At 44.9% G+C, this 23,376-nt stretch overlaps 1 protein-coding gene across 1 annotated transcript in view; it reads left to right on the top strand.

The window, feature by feature from the left end:
- ST8SIA1 (ST8 alpha-N-acetyl-neuraminide alpha-2,8-sialyltransferase 1) overlaps positions 1 to 23,376 on the top strand; it is a 63,542-nt gene that overhangs the window by 5,771 nt on the left and 34,395 nt on the right. The gene's annotated exons all lie outside the window — the stretch shown is intronic.

Below are 23,376 nucleotides of genomic sequence, written 5' to 3'. Positions count from 1 at the left end.
TGACTTATGAATGGCAGATCATGTTTGTCACTCAGCTCTCCCGGATTCCAGATGGGAAGATCACATTGGTCACCGCCAGCCTTTCTCCCAAATCCCTGATGGCCAGATCACATTGGTCACCGCCAGCCTTTCTCCCAAATCCCTGATGGCCAGATCACATTGGTCACTGCCAGCCTTTCTCCCAAATTCCTGACGACCAGATCACATTGGTCACCACCAGCCTTTCTCCCACATTCCTGATGGCCAGATCACATTGGTCATTACCAGCCTTTCTCCCAGATTCCTGATGGGAAGATCACATTGGTCACCACGAGCCTTTCTCCCAGATTCCTGATGGCCAGATTACATTGGTCACCACCAGCCTTTCTCGCAAATTCCTGATGGCCAGATCACATTGGTCACCGCCAGCCTTTCTCCTAAATTCCTGATGGCCAGATCACATTGGTCATCACCAGCCTTTCTCCCAGATCCCTGATGGCCAGATCACATTGGTCATCATCACCAGCCTTTCTCCCACATCCCTGATGGCCAGATCACATTAGTCATCATCACCAGCCTTTCTCCCACATCCCTGATGGCCAGATCACATTGGTCATTACCGGTTTTTCTCCCAGATTCCAGATGGGAAGATCACATTGGTCACCACCAGCCTTTCTCCCAGATTCCTGATGGGCAGATCACATTGGTCACCACCTGCCTTTCTCACAGATTCCTGATGGGAAGATCACATTGGTCACCACCAGCCTTTCTCACAGATTCCTGATGGGAAGATCACATTGGTCACCACCAGCCTTTCTCACAGATTCCTGATGGGAAGATCACATTGGTCACCACCAGCCTTTCTCACAGATTCCTGATGGGAAGATCACATTGGTCACCACCAGCCTTTCTACCAGATTCCTGATGGGAAGATCACATTGGTCACCACCAGCCTTTCTACCAGATTCCTGATGGGCAGATCACATTGGTCACCACCAGCCTTTCTCCCAGATTCCTGATGGCCAGATCACATTGGTCATCATCACCAACCTTTCTCCCACATCCCTGATGGCCAGATCACATTGGTCATTACCAGTTTTTCTCCCAGATTCCTGATGGGAAGATCACATTGGTCACCACCAGCCTTTCTCCCAGATTCCTGATGGGCAAATCACATTGGTCACCACCTGCCTTTATCACAGATTCCTGATGGGAAGATCACATTGGTCACCACCAGCCTTTCTCCCCGATTCCTGATGGGCAGATCACATTGGTCACCACCAGCCTTTCTCCCAGATCCCTGATGGATAATTAACATTCTTATGTAGTTTAACATTACATAGAGATATAAAGTTTGACTCGATAAGAAAATGAGGAGGAAGTCATTTCTGCAGATTCCATGGTGACTGGAGTGACTTTGTACATTGACTTTTAAGCTCTCTTTTTCTGGTAATAATTACCTATATATATATATACGCCCTTCTTTATATATATATATAAAGAAGGGCGTATATATGTGTGTATGTATGTTCCGTGATCACTCAAAAACGCAACCATCGATTTCAACGAAACTTGGTATACACATCCCTGGCTACCTGGAAAGAAATCTTGTGGGGGTCACAGCTCTCTAGGACGTACCATTCCTGAGATATTCACAAAATATGACCTGCATTAGCCAATACAAGCCTGCAAGTTTTTCTCTTTATATCCCAACTGCCATACACATGGTCACATGTCCCTTATCAGCCAATAAAAGCATGCAGGCCCTTAGTCTCCACATACACACAGTTTTACTCCAGGTTTCCATAACAACCCAGCCTGCTGCTGTAGGTCAGCTTTAAAGGGGCAGGGCACTGTGGATGACACTGTTAAGGGAGTGGAGTGCTATGGAGGTCACAGTTCAGGGGGCAGGTAGGTTGACCTGAAAGTCCAAGTACGGAATTATAAACCTTGTTTCCAGGTCCCGATAATACACGCCCCCAATATGATTAGGACACGCCCCCTCCTCAGCCGGCAGGGTTTGAAAAAATGAAGGTAAAAATCCACTTCTGTCAGCTGCAGGGGTGGGAGGGACAGTGACTTTCTCCCTGCAGCTCACGCTCAGACAGCACAGTGCTGCTGTCTGAGAGTGAGCTGTTCAAAAGGACATCCCTGTGTGAGATATTCCTAAAAAATGCATTAGCCAATAGAAGCCTGGTCACATCAAGTCGCACGACTCATACTGCACAACTACACTGCTACATGTGTTGTCGAGCGACAATTTTTATAATGATAGTCTATGATGTTGCACTGTGACATGCTGCGACTGCGACGCGACAGTCATATGTCATGTCAGATGTCGCAGTGTGACACCATAGCCTATCATTAAAAAAATTGTTAAGACAAAATGTCGCGGGACACATGTCGACGTGTAGCCCTAGCATTAAAGGGGCGAGCGCTGTGGAGGTCACTGTTAAAGGGGCGGGCACTGTGGTGGTCACTGTTAAAGAGGCGTTCACTGTGGCTGTTACTGTTAAGGGTGCAGGCCGCTTTGTAGTTCACTGTTAAAGGGGCGGGCACTGTGGAGGTCACTGTTAAGGGTGCATAGGCCTCTATTAAAGGGGCAACTGCTGTGGAGGTCACTGTTAAGGCAGAAGGGTACTGTGAGGTCACTGTTAAGCCACTCCAAATAAAAAAATACCGCACATATCAAGATATACAGACGTGGACAAAATTGTTGGTACCCTTTGGTCAATGAAAGAAAAAGTCACAATGGTCACAGAAATAACTTTAATCTGACAAAAGTAATAATAAATTAAAATTCTATAAATGTTAACCAATGAAAGTCAGACATTGTTTTTCAACCATGCTTCAACAGAATTATGTAAAAAAATAAACTCATGAAACAGGCATGGACAAAAATGATGGTACCCCTAGAAAACACAGAACATAATGTGACCAAAGGGACATGTTAATTCAAGGTGTGTCCACTAATTAGCATCACAGGTGTCTACAACCTTGTAATCAGCCATTGGGCCTATATATATGGCTCCAGGTAATCACTGTGTTGTTTGGTGATATGGTGTGTACCACACTCGACATGGACCAGAGGAAGCAAAGGAAAGAGCTGTCTCAAGAGATCAGAAAGAAAATTATAGACAAGCATGTTAAAGGTAAAGGCTATAAGACCATCTCCAAGCAACTAGATGTTCCTGTGAGTACAGTTGCACATATTATTCATAAGTTTAAGATCCATGGGACTGTAGCCAACCTCCCTGGACGTGGCCGCAGGAGGAAAATTGATGACAAATCTAAGAGACGGATAATCCGAATGGTAACAAAAGAGCCTAGAAAGACTTCTAAAGAGATTCAAGGTGAACTTCATGCTCAAGGAACATCAGTGTCAGATCGCACCATCCGTCGTTGTTTGAGCCAAAGTGGACTACATGGGAGACGACCAAGGAGGACACCATTGTTGAAAACGAATCATAAAAAAGCAAGACTGGAATATGCCAAACTACATGTTGACAAGCCACAAAGCTTCTGGGAGAATGTCCTGTGGACAGATGAGACAAAAATCGAAGTTTTTGCCAAGGCACATCAGCTGTATGTTCACAGACGAAAAAATGAAGCATATCAAGAAAAGAACACTGTCCCTACTGTGAAACATGGAGGAGGCTCTGTTATGTTCTGGGGCTGCTTTGCTGCGTCTGGCACAGGGTGTCTTGAATCTGTGCAGGGTACAATGAAATCTCAAGACTATCAAGGAATTCTAGAGAGAAATGTACTAGCCAGTGTCAGAAAGCTTGGTCTCAGTCGCAGGTCATGGGTCTTGCAACAGGACAATGACCCAAAACACACCGCTAAAAACACCCAAGAATGGCTAAGAGGAAAAAATTGGACTATTCTAAAGTGGCCTTCTATGAGCCCTGACCTCAATCCTATTGAGCATCTTTGGAAGGAGCTGAAACATGCAGTCTGGAAAAGGCACCCTTCAAACCGGACACAACTGGAGCAGTTTGCTCATGAGGAGTGGGCCAAAATACCTGCTGAGAGGTGCAGATGTCTCATTGACAGTTACAGGAAGCGTTTGATTGCAGTGATTGCCTCAAAAGGTTGCGCAACAAAATATTAAGTTAGGGGTACCATCATTTTTGTCCATGCCTGTTTCATGAGTTTATTTTTTTACATAATTCTGTTGAAGCATGGTTGAAAAACAATGTCTGACTTTCATTGGTTAACATTTATAGAATTTTAATTTATTATTACTTTTGTCAGATTAAAGTTATTTCTGTGACCATTGTGACTTTTTCTTTCATTGACCAAAGGGTACCAACAATTTTGTCCACGTCTGTAATACAAATCTTTATTATTGAATCCAAAACAAGGACATATACAAGACAAAAGTGATATAATGACTATAATAAAATGTCAATGTGAGAAGTGCTGGGATGCAGAACAGGATGGTAAATTAGATAAGTAACATTAAGATATCAAAAAATAGACTGTACATAATAAGAAGGATATGTAAGAGATTTGAAAAATAATAAATAATCTATTGATCCCGAAGTGGCAGAGCTAGAAAACCACAAACCGGTAAACTCCATGTAAACACAATCCCATTGGCATACCTAGTTCTGCCCACAAGCCAATATCATGTAGGTAGTGGTGACGGATTTCAATAGCAGAATTAAAAACACATATGTGAAGGTAGCCTAATATGGTAATAATGCAGGTCATTGTCCTACCACCAATTTGACTTCCTCATAGGCTTTCCTGGTTAATGTTTCTTTCATCTTGTTGTAAAATGTATGAACAAGTAATGTTTGTTTTGTCTAAATAGAGAGAAGGGTGGGAATGAGGCCTCAGCATCATGAGACTGATGACCACCTTGTGGCCTCTGTTATACTGTGAACGAGACCCTTTATCTGCTTTACTAGGACTAGATGCTCAGCCAGTTAAGCATGTCTCCACTCATTGAGAAGACTGGTGACGGTGGTGTCTCTGACTGACCACAAGTAAGAGGAGAAGGAAGGAGAAGTGGACCGTTCTGCTAGGTGGTCGGGTGACTTAAGATATCAGCCTCAGGAAAGCTAATATAGCTGACAACAGTGACATTAGGACTGCTATTTCCTGTCCGAAAAATGGAAATACAAGCAGCTGAGCCTTCAAAAGGAAAGGCCTTTACACAAGGAGAAACTGTATACAAGAGGAAGAGATTGTATATAGTGACTGCACAAGAGGAAGAGATTGTATATAGTGACTGCACAAGAGGAAGAGACTGTATATAGTGACTGCACAAGAGGAAGAGACTGTATATAGTGACTGCACAAGAGGAAAAAAACGGTATATACTGACTGCACAAGAGGATGGGACTGTATATAGTGACAGTACAAGAGGAAGAGACTGTACATAGTGACTGCACAAAAGGAAGAGACTGTGTATAGTGACTGCACAAGAGGATGGGACTGTATATACTGACTGCACAAGAGGATGTGACTGTATATAGTGACAGTACAAGAGGATTAAAACTGTACATAGTGACTGCACAAAAGGAAGAGACTATGTATAGTGACTGTAGAAGAGGAGGATTGAGACTGTACATAGTGACTGCACAAGAGGAAGAAACTGTATATACTGACTGCACACAAGGAAGAAACTGTATATAGTGACTGCACAAGAGGAAGAAAATGTATATACTGACTGCACAAGAGGAAGAGACGGTATATTGTGACTACACAAGAGGAAGAAAATGTATATACTGACTGCACAAGAGGAAGAGACGGTATATTGTGACTACACAAGAGGAAGAGACTGTATAAGAGGATGAGACTGTATAAACTGACTGCACAGAATGAAGAGACTATTGAAGAAACTGTATATAGTGACTGCACAAGAGGAAAAGACTGTATATTGTGACTGCACAAAAAGATGAGACTGTATATAGAGACTGCACAAGAGTAAAAGACTATATAGTGACTGCACAAGAGGAAGAAACTGTATATAGTGACTGCACAAGAGGAAGAGACTGTATATAGTGTCTGCACAAGAGGAAGAGACTGTATATAGTGACTGCACAAGAGGAAGAGACTGTATATAGTGACTGCACAAGAGGAAGAAAATGTATATAATGACTGCACAAGAGGAAGAGACTGTATATTGTGACTGCACAAGAGGAAGAGACTGTGTATAGTGATGGCACAAGAGGACAAGACTATATAGTGACTGCAGAAGAGTAAGAGACTGTGTATAGTGACTGCACAAGAGGAAGAAACTGTATATAGTGACTGCACAAGAGGAAGAGACTGTGTATATAGTAACCGCATACGAGGAAGAAACTTTATATATTGACTGCACAAGAGGAAAAGACTGTATGTAGTGACTGCACACAAGGAAGAAACTGTATATCGTGACTGCACAAGAGGAAGAGACTGTATATAGTGACTGCACAACAGGACAAGGCTGTATATAGTGACTGCACAAGAAGAAGAGACTGTATAGTGACTACACAAGAGGAAGAGACTGTTTATAGTAATTTCACAAGAGGAAGAAACTGTACACTACGTGCAGAATTATTAGGCAAATGAGTATTTTGACCACATCATCCTCTTTATGCATGTTGTCTTACTCCAAGCTGTATAGCCTCGAAAGCCTACTACCAATTAAGCATATTAGGTGATGTGCATCTCTGTAATGAGAAGGGGTGTGGTCTAATGACATCAACACCCTATATCAGGTGTGCATAATTATTAGGCAACTCCCTTTCCTTTGGCAAAATGGGTCAAAAGAAGGACTTGACAGGCTCAGAAAAGTCAAAAATAGTGAGATATCTTGCAGAGGGATGCAGCACTCTTAAAATTGCAAAGCTTCTGAAGTGTGATCATCGAACAATCAAGCGTTTCATTCAAAATAGTCAACAGGGTCGCAAGAAGCGTGTGGAAAAACCAAGGCGCAAAATAACTGCCCATGAACTGAGAAAAGTCAAGCGTGCAGCTGCCAAGATGCCACTTGCCACCAGTTTGGCCATATTTCAGAGCTGCAACATCACTGGAGTGCCCAAAAGCACAAGGTGTGCAATACTCAGAGACATGGCCAAGGTAAGAAAGGCTGAAAGACGACCACCACTGAACAAGACACACAAGCTGAAACGTCAAGACTGGGCCAAGAAATATCTCAAGACTGATTTTTCTAAGGTTTTATGGACTGATGAAATGAGAGTGAGTCTTGATGGGCCAGATGGCTGGATTGGTAAAGGGCAGCGAGCTCCAGTCCGACTCAGAGGCCAGCAAGGTGGAGGTGGAGTACTGGTTTGGGCTGGTATCATCAAAGATGAGCTTGTGGGGCCTTTTTGGGTTGAGGATGGAGTCAAGCTCAACTCCCAGTCCTACTGCCAGTTTCTGGAAGACACCTTCTTCAAGCAGTGGTACAGGAAGAAGTCTGCAAGGTAAGAAAAACATGATTTTCATGCAGGACAATGCTCCATCACACACGTCCAAGTACTCCACAACGTGGCTGGCAAGAAAGGGTATAAAAGAAGAAAATCTAATGACATGGCCTCCTTGTTCACCTGATCTGAACCCCAATGAGAACCTGTGGTCCATCATCAAATGTGAGATTTACAAGGAGGGAAAACAGTACACCTCTCTGAACAGTGTCTGGGAGGCTGTGGTTGCTGCTGCACGCAATGTTGATGGTGAACAGATCAAAACACTGACAGAATCCATGGATGGCAGGCTTTTGAGTGTCCTTGCAAAGAAAGGTGGCTATATTGGTCACTGATTTGTTTTTGTTTTGTTTTTGAATGTCAGAAATGTATATTTGTGAATGTTGAGATGTTATATTGGTTTCACTGGTAAAAATAAATAATTGAAATGGGTATATATTTGTTTTTTGTTAAGTTGCCTAATAATTATGTACAGTAATAGTCACCTGCACACACAGATATCCCCCTAAAATAGCTAAAACTAAAAACAAACTAAAAACTACTTCCAAAAATATTCAGCTTTGATATTAATGAGTTTTTGGGTTCATTGAGAACATGGTTGTTGTTCAATAATAAAATTAATCCTCAAAAATACAACTTGCCTAATAATTCTGCACTCCCTGTATATAGCGACTGCACAAGAGGAAGGGACTGTATATAGCGACTGCACACGAGGAAGAGACTATATATAGTGTCTGAACAGAAGGGAGTGACTGTATATAGCGACTGCACCCAAGGAAGGGGCTATATATAGTGACTGCACAAGAGGAAGAAACTGTATATAGTGATCGCACAAGAGGAAGAATCTATATATAGTGAGTGCACAAAGGGAAGAGACTATATAGCGATGGCACAAGAGGTTGTATATAGTGACTGCACAAGAGGAAGAGACTGAATGTAGTCACCGCACACGAGGAAGAAACTGTATGTAGTGACTGCGCTAGAGGAAGAAACTGTATATAGTGTCTGCGCAAGAGGAAGAAACTGTATATAGTGTCTGCACAAGAGGAAGAATCTGTATATAGTGACTGCACAAGAGGAAGAGACTATAGTGACTGCACAAGAGGAAGAGACTGAATGTAGAGACCGCACACGAGGAAGAAACTGCATGTAGTGACTGCGCTAGAGGAAGAAACTGCATGTAGTGACTGTGCGAGAGGAAGAGACTATGTAGTGATTGCACATGAGGAAGAGACTATATAGTGACTGCACAAGAGAAAGAGACTGTATATAGTGACTGCACAAGAGGAAGAGGTATACTGTTCTAGTGAGACCACATGTGGAGTACTGTTTTCTGAAGCCCTCACTACCAAAAAGAATGGGTCCAAATATGGTCTAAAACAGGCATGCTCAACCTGCGGCCCTCCAGCTGTTGTAAAACTACAACTCTCACAATGCCCTTCTGTAGGCTGTTCGGGCTGAGAATTGTAGTTTTGTAACAGCTGGAGGGCCACAGGTTGAGCATGCCTGGTCTAAAAAAATGGTGGGTGGTCTTTAAGGGCATCTTTCAGCAGTTTTGACAATGCCTTTAGTGGAGCATATATCAGGAGCAGTGTGAATATGAACTTATATTCTGCCAGACTCTGATTCTTAAAGGGAAACTGTCACCACAAAATGCGCTGCAATCTGCAGATACATGTTATAGAGCAGAAAGCACTGAGCAGATTGATTTATAACTTTGTGGGAGAAGATTCAGTAATACTTGTAATTTGTTCATTTAAACCTCTGCTGGGCGATCCTACTCGTGATTGACATCCTTAGCTGTATGCTTAGCCATGCAGAGTTAGCTGTCAATCGCTGAGTGGCACCGCCCCCACACGACTCTGATGCATAAAAAGAGCAGAGGTTTAAATGAATAAATTACAGGTTTTACTGAAGCTTTTCCCACAAAGCTGTATATTAATCTGCTCAGCTCCTGCTGCTCTATAACATGCTGTCTGCGGATTGCACTGCATTTTGTGGTGACAGGTTCTCTTTAAGTGCATTGGAAGCGAGACCTCGCTGTGAAGGGCTTTCTGCTCACCGCATTGAGCTGTGCCACAGCCCCTCCCCTCTACGCTGATTGACAGCTGTGGTCGTCTCCTTGTTGGATGTTATAGCTGTCACTCAGCTGGGGGGAAGGACTGCAGTTTAATGCAGAGAGCACTTCCCATGGGAGCTCCGCCTCCAGTGCACTTAGGTATTAGGCAGAATAGTTCATATTCTCACTACTCCTGATGATAAAACATTCACAAAAGGTATGCTTTTCCTAATATCTCCAGCCCCTACCAAGTGCTGTCAGCAGTTTATTATAGTCAAAACTTCTGACACATTCCCTTTATTGGTACATTCCATTAGGTAAAAGTTATCCCCTATCCACGATCTATTACATCGGTAGGGGTCCTACCAGTGTCAGACTGGGGTACTTAGGGCCCACCAGTGTAACTGATTCTGGGGGCCCACCTTAGGGCTCCTGCACACTAACTTATTTATTTTCCATGTCTGTACCGTTCCCTTCACTTAAAAAAAAAAAAAGACTCCTTGTGCATTCTGTGTCTGTATGTCCGCATGGCCATTCTGCAAAATGATAGAACATGTCCTATTATTGTCCACATCACAGTCAAGGATAGGACTGTTCTATTAGAGGCCGGCTGTTCTGTTCCGCATAATGTGGAATGCACACACCTGGTATCCATGTTTTGCGGATCCGCAATTTGCAGCCTGCAAAACATGCAACGGTCATGTTCATGAGCACTTACAGTGATAACAGAAATATTAAAGATGAAGTATGATGGCAGACACTCACAGCAAAACGCACAAACATACATGTGGCAGAATTTACACATATATGGATATCCTGCACTTAAGTCAGTCAGAAACAAGACACATGCAGCGCACACCAATCACTCATTGGACAGATGTGGGACACAAGACACTTATACATGGGTCATATGCCACTGATTCATATGTCACATACTGCACATACACCACTGATACATAGATCATATAATGCACACACCAATTACACATAGGAAACACGCAATGCACACACCAAGACATTTATGCCTAATCCTAATAAGTGTAGCACATTTAAAGGGGTTAAAGGGGTTGTCTCACTTCAGCAATTGGCATTTATCATGTGGAGAAAGTTAATACAAGGCACTTACTAATGTATTGTGATTGTCCATACTCCATATTGCCTCCTTTCCATCACATTATACACAGCACGTATCCGTGGTTATTACCACCGTGTAATCCAGCAGTGGTGGCCGTGCTTACACACTATAGGAAAAGGCTGGAAGTGTGCATCGGCCACCACTGCTGGATTACACGGCGGTAATAACCACGGATACGTGCTGTGTATAATGTGATGGAAAGGAGGCAATATGGACAATACATTAGTAAGTGCCTTGTATTAACTGCATTATAGATGCCATTTACTGAAGTCAGACAAACCCTTTAACCCCTTTAAGCATCAATGTGTGGCATGAAATTTACTGAATCTTAACCTCCTCATATTGTACATAATCTACAGTATATTTTAAAAGGGTTGTCCTACCATAATGACAGGATCTACAGGATAGGTGATAAATATCAGATTGCTGGGGTCTGACAGCTGGAGCACCCACTGATCATGAAAAAAGGGGTCCTAAAACATTCAATTACATTACCACCAATCTACGTACACAAGGGTCTTAAGACCACGCTCCCTTGATCATGGGGGTCCCAGCAGTCAGACCCCCATCAATCAGACACTTATCACCTGTCATGTCATAGCTGTTGGACCTTTTCACATTCCCTATATTTAATGGTTTTCTTTGGGTATAAAAAAATTAAAGCGAACCTTTCACCTGCATTTCACTTAATAAACTATCAAAAGTACCTTATAGATCATCCTCATTGTGTTATCATACAGTCTTGTCCTGCTTTTCTGCCATGTATATGCATGAAAAAAATCGCCTTATAAAGTACTCTTCTCCAGCTCCACAAGTCACGATAGAAGTCAAGGGGGTAGCCCTTCCCTCACTCCGGGCTGTAACTCCCCTGTAATTCAGTTACAGGATCGCGCTTGAGTCCACGCGATAGACGGGATCGTGCTGCTACTGAGGCCGACGGCGCATGCGCCGCCTGTACAAGCACGGTCCCGGCGACTGAGCTGGGTGTCAATTAGACTGCATAGAGGCGGGGTTAGGGCAGGGGAGTTACAGCCTGGAGTGAGGGAAGGGCTACCCCCTTGACTTCTATCGTGACTTGTGGAGCTGGAGAAGAGTACTTTATAAGGCGATTTTTTCATGCATATACATGGCAGAAAAGCAGGACAAGACTGTATGATAACACAATGAGGATGATCTATAAGGTACTTTTGATAGTTTATTAAGTGAAATGCAGGTGAAAGGTTCGCTTTAAATAAAAATTAAAAATCTGGCCCAAAATATGTGTCAAACTAAAATAGAAATGCTCGCCTGTTAAAGGCCACAGGATCACAGGATCAGGGATAACTAAGTGATCCGTGGGGGTCTGAACGCTGGAGCCCTCACTGATCCCCCTTCTTGATTGAGTGGCAGGTCGACCATATGCCCTGTCTCTCCATCCATTCTCTATAGGGTCACTGGAGATGGCGGAAAACAGCGCTGGCTATTTCCAATGGTCCCGAAGAGAATAAATGAGGAAGCAGGGCATATGTGTGGCCTGCCACACCATTAAAAAGGGGGAACAGGACCCGTTCCTGAAATCAGTGGGGGTCGCAGAATTGGACCCCACTAATCATATAGTTATGCCCTATGGTGTGGAGAGAATAACTTGAAAATTTGAATAACCCCTTTAAAGGGAGTCTGTCACCACATTTTAGCATGTTAGACCGTTAAAATAGGGTAATGTGATCTACCCAGAACATAAAAACGTTACCTTTGTTGTAGAAAACAGACTTTTCTTTTTGCCGAAAATGAACTTATAAGATTATGTTCTGAGCCCTCTCAAGTGCCCAGGGCGGTCTCTCAATCCTCAGAGCCCCAGGCAGGCACCTCCTAAACGGCTCATAACCCCGCCCTCTGTGCGCCTCTGCCCGCCCGTTTACTCCCCTCCCCTGTCCTTTTCCACTGCGGCTGTGCGGTCCAAATCGTAGCGGAGTCATGCGCAATGCGATGCCCGCTCCTGGCAGGGCATCGCAATACCTACTGCGCATGCGCCCGCTACGATTTGGACCGCACAGCCGCAGTGGAAAAGGACAGGGGAGGGGAGTAAACGGGCGGGCAGAGGCGCACAGAGGGCGGGGTTATGAGCCGTTTAGGAGGTGCCTGCCTGGGGCTCTGAGGATTGAGAGACCGCCCTGGGCACTTGAGAGGGCTCAGAACATAATCTTATAAGTTCATTTTCGGCAAAAAGAAAAGTCTGTTTTCTACAACAAAGGTAACGTTTTTATGTTCTGGGTAGATCACATTACCCTATTTTAACGGTCTAACATGCTAAAATGTGGTGACAGACTCCCTTTAAATCCTCCACCACTCCACCACCAGTATCTCTTTACATGGCAGCAGTGATGCCTGTAAATACGGAATATCATCACTGCCGCCATGTAAACCATTTGTGCCAATACTGGAGAATGTGACGCACTGTGCAGAATTTTTCAGGCATAAGTCCAACCCCCTTTGCAGGTCATAACCTTTAACAAATCCCAAGCAAAGGTGCTAGAGGAGCAACGTGAGCAAAGGGCACAAACGGAGGGTCATAACTGAAACTGAGGGATTAGGGTCACCTGAGGCAGGGTAATAGTGGGGATCCTGGAGAAGAGGCAATATTAGTGGTGCCTTTAGAGTGGGGGCATTTGGAGCTGGGGCACTAATGGGAGTGCACCTAAAGCAGGAGCATTAGGGTCGCCTGAGGCAGGGTAATAGTGGTGATCCTGGAGCAGAGGTATTGGGGGGGAACTGGAAAATATGCAATATCAGTGGTGCATTTAGAGTGGGGGCATCTGGAGCTGGGGCACTAATGGGGGTGCACCTAAGACTACTTTCACACTTGCGTTCGGAGCGGATCCGTCTGGTATCTGTACAGACGGATCCGCTCCTATAATGCAAACGATGGTATCCGTTCAGAACCGTTTGCATTATATTTCAGAAAAAAGTGTAAAGTGTAATTTGTATTCAGACGGATCCGTCCAGACTTTACATTGAAAGTCAATGGGGGGCGGATCCGTTTGAAAATTGCACCATATTGTGTCACCTTCGAACGGATCCGTCCCCATTGACTTCCATTATAACTCATCAGTTTGTCTCCGCACAGCCAGGCGGACACCCGAACGCTGCAAGCAGCGTTCGGGTGTCCGCCTGCTGAGCGGAGCGGAAGCCAAGCGGAGCCATACTGATGCATTCTGAGCGGATCCGCATCCACTCAGAATGCATTAGGGCTGGGGCCGCTTGTGAGAGCCTTCAAACGGAACTCACAAGCGGAGCCCCGAACGCTAGTGTGAAAGTAGCCTTAGGCAGAGGCATTAGGGTCGCCTGAGACAGGGTAATAGTGTTGATCCTGAAGCAGAGGTATTAGGGGGACAACTGGAAAAGATGCAATATCAGGGGTGCATTTAGAGTGGGGGCATTAGGGGGCATCTGGAGCTGGGGCACTTATGAGACCATCCTCCTACTTATGTCAGACTCCCAGCCCCCTTTATGAGACCTGTCCCCCTCCTTATGTCATATCTGGCCCCCTCTTTATGGGAGACCTGTTCCCCACCCCCAGGCTAATGATTTGGCTCCCTTCCACATGCCGTTTGTGCTTACTGGTCTGTGAGCTGATAGAACAGAGATGGTCTTCTTCTTCCTCAGTGATCAGTGAAGCTTGGTCCTGGACACAATGCGCCGCATTCATCTTATTCCAGTGCGGATCTCCACCACCTTATACAGAAAATACAATAATATAAGGATCTCCCTGCCTTACCCCCTGTAGAGTCCCATCCTCCTTATTTATAAAGGTCCATAGGGTTCCGCATCAGTCATTTGTTTTCAGTGTAATCTGTAGGGTCCGTGGGTTCCAAATGTCAGTGACTGGCCTTCTGTTAGTGAACCTGCACCCTTAGATCTCTCATGTGTTTCCTACAAAGGGTAAGCAGTTGGTGGGCACTATAGGTGCTGCTTATCTCCGGGGTACCAAAGGGTCAGACACCTTAAAACCAACGTGGTAGGGTACAATAATGAGATGTGGCAACTTCCTTTAGGGTACATTCACACGGTCAGGTTTCTGCATGCATTTTTGGAAGTCGAAAGTAGGAGTGGATTAAAAAAAGAGGTTGTACCTTATTCTCAGCTTTTTTGTAATACCTAAGGCCCTGTTCACACATTTAGGATGCAATGAGGTTTTTGGCGCTGATTCTGTGCTGAAATCTTAATTCAAAACCGCTAACAATCTGCATTCTATGAATGTGAAGGTGGTTTCTGCAACCCCATTCACACGCACCGGGAAAAATATATGCACAGGTTTTTTACTACCCTGTGGGGAAAAAAATCAGTGTGAATCAGTAGCATGCGGTTTATTCTCCCTCATTCCACTCAAAATTAACCCTACACGTATTAGGCTAGGGCTACACGACATTTTATCACACCAATGTTGCGCAACAATTTTTATAATGGTAGTCTATGGTGTCGCACTGCGACATACTGCGACAGTCGCAAAAAACCCTTCCAAGATCGCTTTTTCTGCGACTGTCGCGTCACATTCGCATCATGTCGCATGTCGTAGTGCAACACCATAGACTATCATTATATGTCGCGCGACACATGTTGCAGTGTAGTTGTGCCTTATGTGTCTGTCGCTTGACTTTGTGCGACACATGTCGTCGTGTAGCCCTAGCCTTATACCCATTGAATGAGGTTAATCGTCGTGCAGATCCACCACAGGAATCAGAGGCTGAACCTGGCAGTTCTGCGGAGGATGATGGTTTTGACATATGTGACTACACCCTTAGGATAATTTCACTTGGGCAATGTTTCCATTCTGGGTTCTGTCTTAAGGGCTCATTCACAATACCATATCCGTTTTTGCGGATCGCAGATTCCGGATTCACAGAACACGGATACCGGGCGTGTGCGTTCTACATTTTGCGCGAGGGAGTGTCCTTCCCTATGATAGAAATGCCTATTCGGGTCCACAAAAACAGACAAGAATAGGACATGCTCTATCTTTTTTACAGGGCCGCGGAACTGGAGTGAATAGGTCCGCACACGATAGGCAATTTTGCGGACAGAAAAATACTATCATGTGGATAGGCCCTAAGGGTGCATTCACACGACTGGATTTATTTTGCAGTCCGCATAATGCAGATCCGCAAAAAATATGGATATCGTCTGTGTTGCATCCATTTTTTTTGGGCGGACCCATTGTAACAATGCCTATTCTTGTCTGAAAAACGGATAAGAATAGAACGTGTTATATCTTTTTTGCGGTGCCGCAGAACAGACAAATGGATGCGGGCAGCTGTCCGCATTTTTTGGGTCCACATTCAATCAGCAAAAAATGTTGATCAGATGTGGAGTAAAAATACAGTAGTGTGAATGGGGGCTAAGGCTGGGGCTGTACGGTGACTTGTGTTGCACAACAGCAAGTCTCCGACACACAACCAACAACACTTGTGTGACTTGTGTGCAGCGTGCCGTCACCAATGGTTTAAGACAGGGATCAGCAACCTCCGGCACTCCAGCTGTGGTGAAACTACAACTCCCAGCATGCAAACTTGCCTGGCTGCTCTTGGAACTCCCATAGAAGTCAATGGAGCATGCTGGGAGTTGTAGTTTCACCACAGCTGGAGTGCCGGAGGTTGCTGATCTCTGGTTTAAGAGGTGTGATTTGGCTGTAAAATCACTTCCAGTTTGAAGAGATGTCACATGCGACTTGCATTGTGCTCCATTACGACAAAGTCACACGCAACGTGCGACCTGCAATCACAAGTCCAACAGTGTTGCATTCTTAGCGATTGACGCTTGTAACTGTGGCATTGTGACCCCCATTAACAGTCATTAAATGGGAAGTTACGCAACAAATACCGCCTTGTGACCCCAGACAGCACACTGACCCATTCAGTTAAAGGGATTTTCCCATCTCGACATTTATAGCATCACAAGGATACGTCACAAATGTCTGCTAGGTGAGGTCCCATCTGCAGAACAGATGCCCAGAAGCCCCATAGCAGTGAATAGAGAACAAGTTGCACAAGCGTGACCACCTGACCGTTGACCTCTATGAGACCTGCCCCTATTTGATATTTGTGGCATACCCTAGCGGTATACCATAAATCTCAAAATAGGACAATTCGTTTACATGGATATGTTCAGAAAAAAATTGCACTGTGGGTTTTTTTTGCCCGTTTTTTCCTGCAAGCTGTATTCATTCAAATAAATGAGCCTACCGGAAAAACAGACAGCACATGGTTGCCACCCGTGTGCAGTTCTTTTTAAAATTCATGCATGCTCAGGGTATGTTCACATAGCAAAAGCTGATGGTGATTTTAGAGATGTTTTAGAAGAGTTTTTGGTTAAGGTTTTTCTGCATCCCCATTTATTTTTATGAAATCCACAATTAAACCTGCTTCCATGAAGTGGCATGTCACATCCCAAGCGTTTTTCAGATCAGCTACTAAAAAACCTCAACAGTTGATTGGCGGAGGTGCTGTGTGCCGTACCCCTCCAATAAGCTAGTGATAGCTTATCCTAGACCGTCACTTAAAAGGCTTGTGCTCATTGCTGTCCATTGTGCTTCTCATTACTATTACATTTGAACTTCTGGTAATCTGACTGTGGCTTGTTTCATCTGCTGATTTGGCTTCTACTGATTCTACTGGTATTCTGCCATCAGCTAGTTTCTGGATTAACCCCTCGTCTGTTGTTTTGGCACTATTTGTCAACTATTTGCATCCTGTTCATTCCCTTAGGTTCGCATCTAGTGAGCTCACACCAGTTTTCTGCTACCTTACTTGACAGACATAACCTGGGTCCCTAGCAGCGGACCTTGGTGAAGAACCAGAGTAGACTGGTAGCCATTTCTGAGTTTGCTCCCTGTGGTTCCATAGTTTCTCTGACATAATAGTGGAGAGAAGAGTTCCTGTATGAGGTTCATGTTAGTCTGGATAACGTAGTCACGACCAGCACAGATGTAAATAGGAGGCGGCCTCCTCCCTAGTCGTTGTGTATAAATTCTGCATTAAATACTTCTTCCTGGATATGAAATCGCAGAGCAGATGGCTGGGATTAGCGGGCCTATAAAATGACTGGTGGATAGGACATGATTGCAGCGGCAGATGTTACAGTGATACATCTATGTGCAGTGTGGAGATAAACCTGTAATTAGACTTCAGGTTGGAGAAATGAGATCTAAGTCTGTGAGAGGAATGCCCGATTTTCATGTATGACACATGAGGCACCAGAACGTTGCAATGAGGCGCCAGGTTATAATGAAGCTGGAATCATACGGAATGAACAGCCTGCTGTGTGGAGAGTCTGTGACATAACAGATTGAACGGCAAGTACTCGATGTACGCAGGGACCTGCTGCAAAACACAGAATCTGCCACCAGTAAGCGCCGGCAGCAGGAGCAGCTTGTCCATCAAAGCTATTTATATCCTGGAATGTATAAAAATAAGAGACCTGGTCTGGTAGCGGCTGAGGCATCATTATCCCGACAGGGACTCCACATTTTCCTGTCCTATATTACCCACCATACCTACATGATAGTCAGAAGATGGGGCTGGGGAGCAAGGGAATCACAGGCACCTCCCTCTGTCACAGCACTACTGACAATGGTGTCACCAAGGCCTGAAATTTCTCAGAGGTGGAATACCAGACATGGGGTTGCCACCCGGCCTGTAACTCAACGGCCAATTTTTTTCTACCGGCATTATGAATAGCTGGTATTTACCTTTAAGGACTGTTACTAAGTAGCGGTTCCATTGGGGGGCGCTCATTAGTACAGCCTTTAACTCCTGCCCTTCCCCCACTTGTGTTAAGAAGAAGATGAATAAAAAAAGAATTCACCTCATCCATTACTATTACTGGGGGCATTATTAATTCTGGGGGGAGCTAATGAGAGCATTATTAATTCTGGGGGGCGCGCTAATAAGGGAATTATTAATTCTGGGGGGGGGACGCTAATAGAGGCATTATTAATTCTAGGGGGTACTAATGGGGGCATTACTATTACTGGGGGCACTAATGGGGGCATTAATAATTTTGGGGGCACTATGAATAATGAGAGCCACATTATGACATAGCGACTTAACACCCAGTATTAAGCCACAGCCCCAACATGACCAGTATTTTTTGTTGGGAAAGGTGGCAACCCTAATCAGACATAGAGCATGCCTGAGCACTGGGTACTTCTTCTGCGTGCGGTGCACCCCTTCCTAGTGGTTACACCTCCAACAATCAGATTCAGATCACATAAAAATCTACGGCCAGAAATCCTCTCACTCCTTCCTGTGTCACTTCTTATCATTTTACCAAAACCCCATTTGTTTCCCAGGATTTTAATGTAATCAGCAGCTCCAGTGTGCTGTCCTCATCTTTTACAGTCTCATTGAAGTGAATGGGTCCGCAAAAAATACGGACAGAATGTGGACAAAAACCACTGTAGTGTGCATAAGCCCTAATAAACTGTACAAATAAGGATGAAATAAAGTGTTAGTTAAAAAAAAAAAAAAGACTATGGGGGAGATTTATCAAAACCGGTGTAAAGGAAAACTGGCTTAGTTACCCAGGGCTCCAGATGGCGACCAAAACACTCGCCAATGTGCCTTAAAATTTGCAAATGGCGACAAGACTTTTTAGTCTTGTCGCCATTTGAGACTGTACCGCCGCGCTCCTGCGCAGCCTAAGTTCTCTTCACTAGCACACTGCACAGTGGAGAAATAAGGAGTCCATCCCTCTCCACTGTGACGCGGCCGCCTCTACCACCAATGGGGAGATGGCAGGGAGGAGGAGGAGGGGAGGAGGAGCTGTCGCCACTGCGCCACCAATGAATGTAAAACATAAGTATAGGCAGCAATATCACAGACCCGGCCTCAATAACAGGGCATGCGATACGTGGCAATTAACCCCTCAGGTGCCACATATGAGGGGTTAATTGCCACAGAGCGCATGCCCTGTTATTGAGGCCGGGTCTGTGATACTGCTGCCGACACTTGTATAAAGGAGTTAAAGAGGACCTTTCATGGGTCCAAAGAATATGAACTTAGTAGCAGGCCGCATAGAGCGGCGCCCAGGGATCTGAGTGCACTTACTGGTTTTCCTGGGCGCCGCTCCGTTTACCCGCTGTGGCCCCCGGTATTTTCAACATTCAGCGCAAAGAGGAGACGCCAGTGTCTCTCCTTCTCCCTGACAGCAGCTCTGTCCAATTGCAGAGCTCAGAGCCAGGGAGTTTTTTTTTCTCCCTGGCTCTGAGCTCTGCACTGTGATTGGACAGCGCTGCTGTCAGGGAGAAGGAAAGGCACTGGCGTCTCCTTGCTCTGAATGTTGAATATACCGGGGGCCACAGCGGGCGAATGGAGCAGCGCCCAGGAATAATAGTAAGGGTACTTAGATCCATGGGCACCGCTCTGTGTAGCCTGCTACTAAGTTCATATTCTTTGGACCCATTAAAGGTCCTCTTTAATTACATTAATTGGTGGTGCAGTGCGCCCTCCCAAAGCCCCCTCACCCCCCCCCCCCATTATCACTGGCCACAAGCCCCCCCCCCTCCCTTCCCCCCTTATTGTTATATGGTGGCCACAGGGTCCCATCCCCTCCATTGGTGCCAGTGGCAGATTACACTGCTGGGGCTCAGATCGTTACCATGGCAGCCAGGACACTACTGAATCCCTGGCTGCCATGTTCAGCTCCCTGCTGCTGTGTGTAGTATGCACAGGGCAGCAGGGAGAGTGTGAGATCCTATTCACCCTGATAGATCTCTATCAGGGTGAATAGGACAAGGGATGAAAAGATCCAGGTTCTAGTCCCGAAGGGAAGAAATGGTTATAAAAAAAAGTAAAAAAACAAACACCAAAATACTAAAAGTTAAAATGGCCCCCTTCCCAGTTTTACATATAAAATTTACAAACAATAAAGAATAAACATATTACATATCGCCATGTCCGAAAAAGTGTGAGCTATTAAAATATTAAAAAATATTTCCGCTCGGTGAAGACCGTAACAGAAAAAAAAACCCTCAAAACCGCGCAATTCGCCATTTTTAGTCACCTTGTCCCCAAGAAGATGTCCCTGGATGTGAGAGGTATGTGGTGCTGTATTCTCCTATATGTAGTGCTGGCTTATTACTGTGACCTGCGTCTCATCTTCTCCAAGTCCTTTTTTTTTTATTACCGTATGCATTTTAAAGTTGGCGACTAAACATTTTTATTCGGCGACAAAAGATTTGGGTTTAGAAGCCAATGGCTCTTGGTCATTTATATTTTTTTTTTATCTGGAGCACTGTTACCCATAGCAACCTATCAGATTCCACCTTTTATTTTTCACAGCTCCCTTGGAAAATGAAAGGTGGAATCTGATTGGTTGCTATGGGCAACTAAGACAGTTTTCCTTTACACCAGTTTGATAAATGACCCCCTATGTCAGGGGTGTCAAACTCAAATTCATCGGGGGCCGCATCAGCAGTTTGGTCACCCTCAAAGGGCCGGTTGTATCTGTGGGACTATGTGTCCACTCTTTATTATCATAAATTATTGTCACTGCATTCAATTATTACTGTTTTTTCTAATAATGTAAGTAATAACTAGCTCTGAAAGCTTGACCTGCAAGCGCTGACTGGGGTCACATAGCATTATACTGATTTATGATGCTATGTAACCCTTACAGTTCTGGAATGTGTTGGATAACACTGACATAACGCTGTCAGTGTTAGGGTGCATTCACACGTCAGTATTTTTACCTTTCCAGATAAACGTTCCTGTTTTTTGCGGATCCGAAAATCTGGATGACATGAGGATGCTTTTAGCATGTCTTCCAGATTTTCGACGGATCCATTGACTAGAATGGGATGACGGAACGCAAAATCGGACAAATAGTAGGACAGGGTATATTTTTTTTCCAGGATCCGAAAAACGGAACCCACGGAACGGAACGGAATCACGGAATCGGAGAGCACCATGAGTGCTGTCCGATTATTTGCTGATTCCATTGAAAATGAATGGATCCGCATAACGTTCCGTTTTTAATCGGAACGGATGCGGAACACCAAAACGGACGTGTGAATGGACCCTGATCCAACACATTCCAGAACTGTAAGGGTTACAGTATTTTTCGCCCTATAAGACGCACCGGCCCATAAGACGCACCTAGGTTTTTGAGGAGGAAAATAAGAAAAAAAATATGTTGAACCAAAAGGTGTGCTTTTGGTGGATTTTGAACTAATTGTGGTCTGTGGGTGGCACTGTTATGGGGGATCTGTGGATGGTACTGTTATGGGGGATCTGTGGGTGACGCACTGTTATGGGGGATCTGTGGGTGACACTTATGGGGGATCTGTGGGTGACACTTATGGGGGATCTGTGGGTGACACTTATGGGGGATCTGTGGGTGACACTTATGGGGGATCTGTGGGTGGCTCTTATGGGGGATCTGTGTATGACAGTTATGGGGGGGATCTGTGGATGACACATATATAGCATCTTATGCTATGTGTCATCCACAGATCCCCTCCATAAGTGTCCCTGTAGTGAATGACCCTCAATACACGGGCTAGGGGCCGGCATCTGCTTTTATAATGACAGCGGGGCCCGTGCAGTGACTATTCTACTACACTGGCCTTGCTCACTGTATAATCGTATCTCTAATAGTTAATGGTTACCGTATGTATATAATCGCATAAGGAGCGCTGTGTATTACCGGTACTTACAACTACAAGCGCTCGCCGAGAGGAGGGAGGAGGCAGGCCGGGAGGACAGGCGCTGGCAGCGTGAGTCATACGTCATGCGCCCACGCCGCCTGCTTTATTCATAAAGTGGGCGGCGCAGGCGCGTGATGTATGACTCACACTGCCAGCGCCGATCCTCCCAGCCTGCCTCCTCCCTCCTCTCGGCGAGCGCTTGTAGTTGTAAGTACCGGTAATACACAGCGCTCCTTATGCGATTATATACATACGGTAACCATTAACTATTAGAGATACGATTATACAGTGAGCGGGGCCTGTGTAGTAGAATAGTCACTGCACGGGCCCCGCTGTCATTATAAAAGCAGATGCCGGCCCCCAGCCCCTCCTCCCTCACAGCTGATACACCCGATACAGGAGCCGGGAGAAGCGGGGGCCGCCTGCAGGAAGTGATAATAAAAGGTGAAGGCTGGCGGGCCTTGTGTTTGACACCCGTGCCCTATGTGTTTGGTATTGCTGTAATCATACGGACCTAGAGTAAAGTTAGCGTGTTAGTTAATGCCGCAAGATGAACGTCACAAAATTTAAACATGTAAAAAGACAATGTTGGTACTAATCAATGATTTTGTGTACCCCAAAATGGTGCCATTAAAAACTAAAGACCTCATCGACGTAAAAATAAAAAAGTTATAGCTCTTGGAACGCATCGATTAAAAGATGAAAAACATTGCTTGGTTACTTAGGCCCAAAATGCATACGGGGGAAGGGGTTAATGTGAAATGCCCCATTATCTGTTAAAAAAAATTTGGTACAGAAAACCCCCATAAACTACACAGCCGTGAGCATATAAGGCATGATGTAACAACAGAATTGTGAACACAGCTCTGGATGTGAGTAATGTGTAACCCTGGGTTCACACCTGAGCGTTCTGAAAGGAGCGCTCTGTATACGCGATTGTACCAGCGTTTACAATCGCGCATACAGAGACAAGCGAACGCCCATTGTCGCGCGTTCCCGAAAGTCTATGTACGGGAACGCGCGACAAAACGCCCCAAAGAAGCTCAAGAACTTTTTTGAGTGTAGGGCGTTTTTCAGCGCGTTCAAACGCGCTGTAAAAC

Source organism: Bufo gargarizans, chromosome 2, assembly GCF_014858855.1.
Source record: "Bufo gargarizans isolate SCDJY-AF-19 chromosome 2, ASM1485885v1, whole genome shotgun sequence".
Lineage (NCBI taxonomy): Eukaryota > Metazoa > Chordata > Amphibia > Anura > Bufonidae > Bufo > Bufo gargarizans.
Note: the sequence above shows the minus strand (reverse complement) of the source record. Positions and strands in the feature narration are given on the sequence as shown.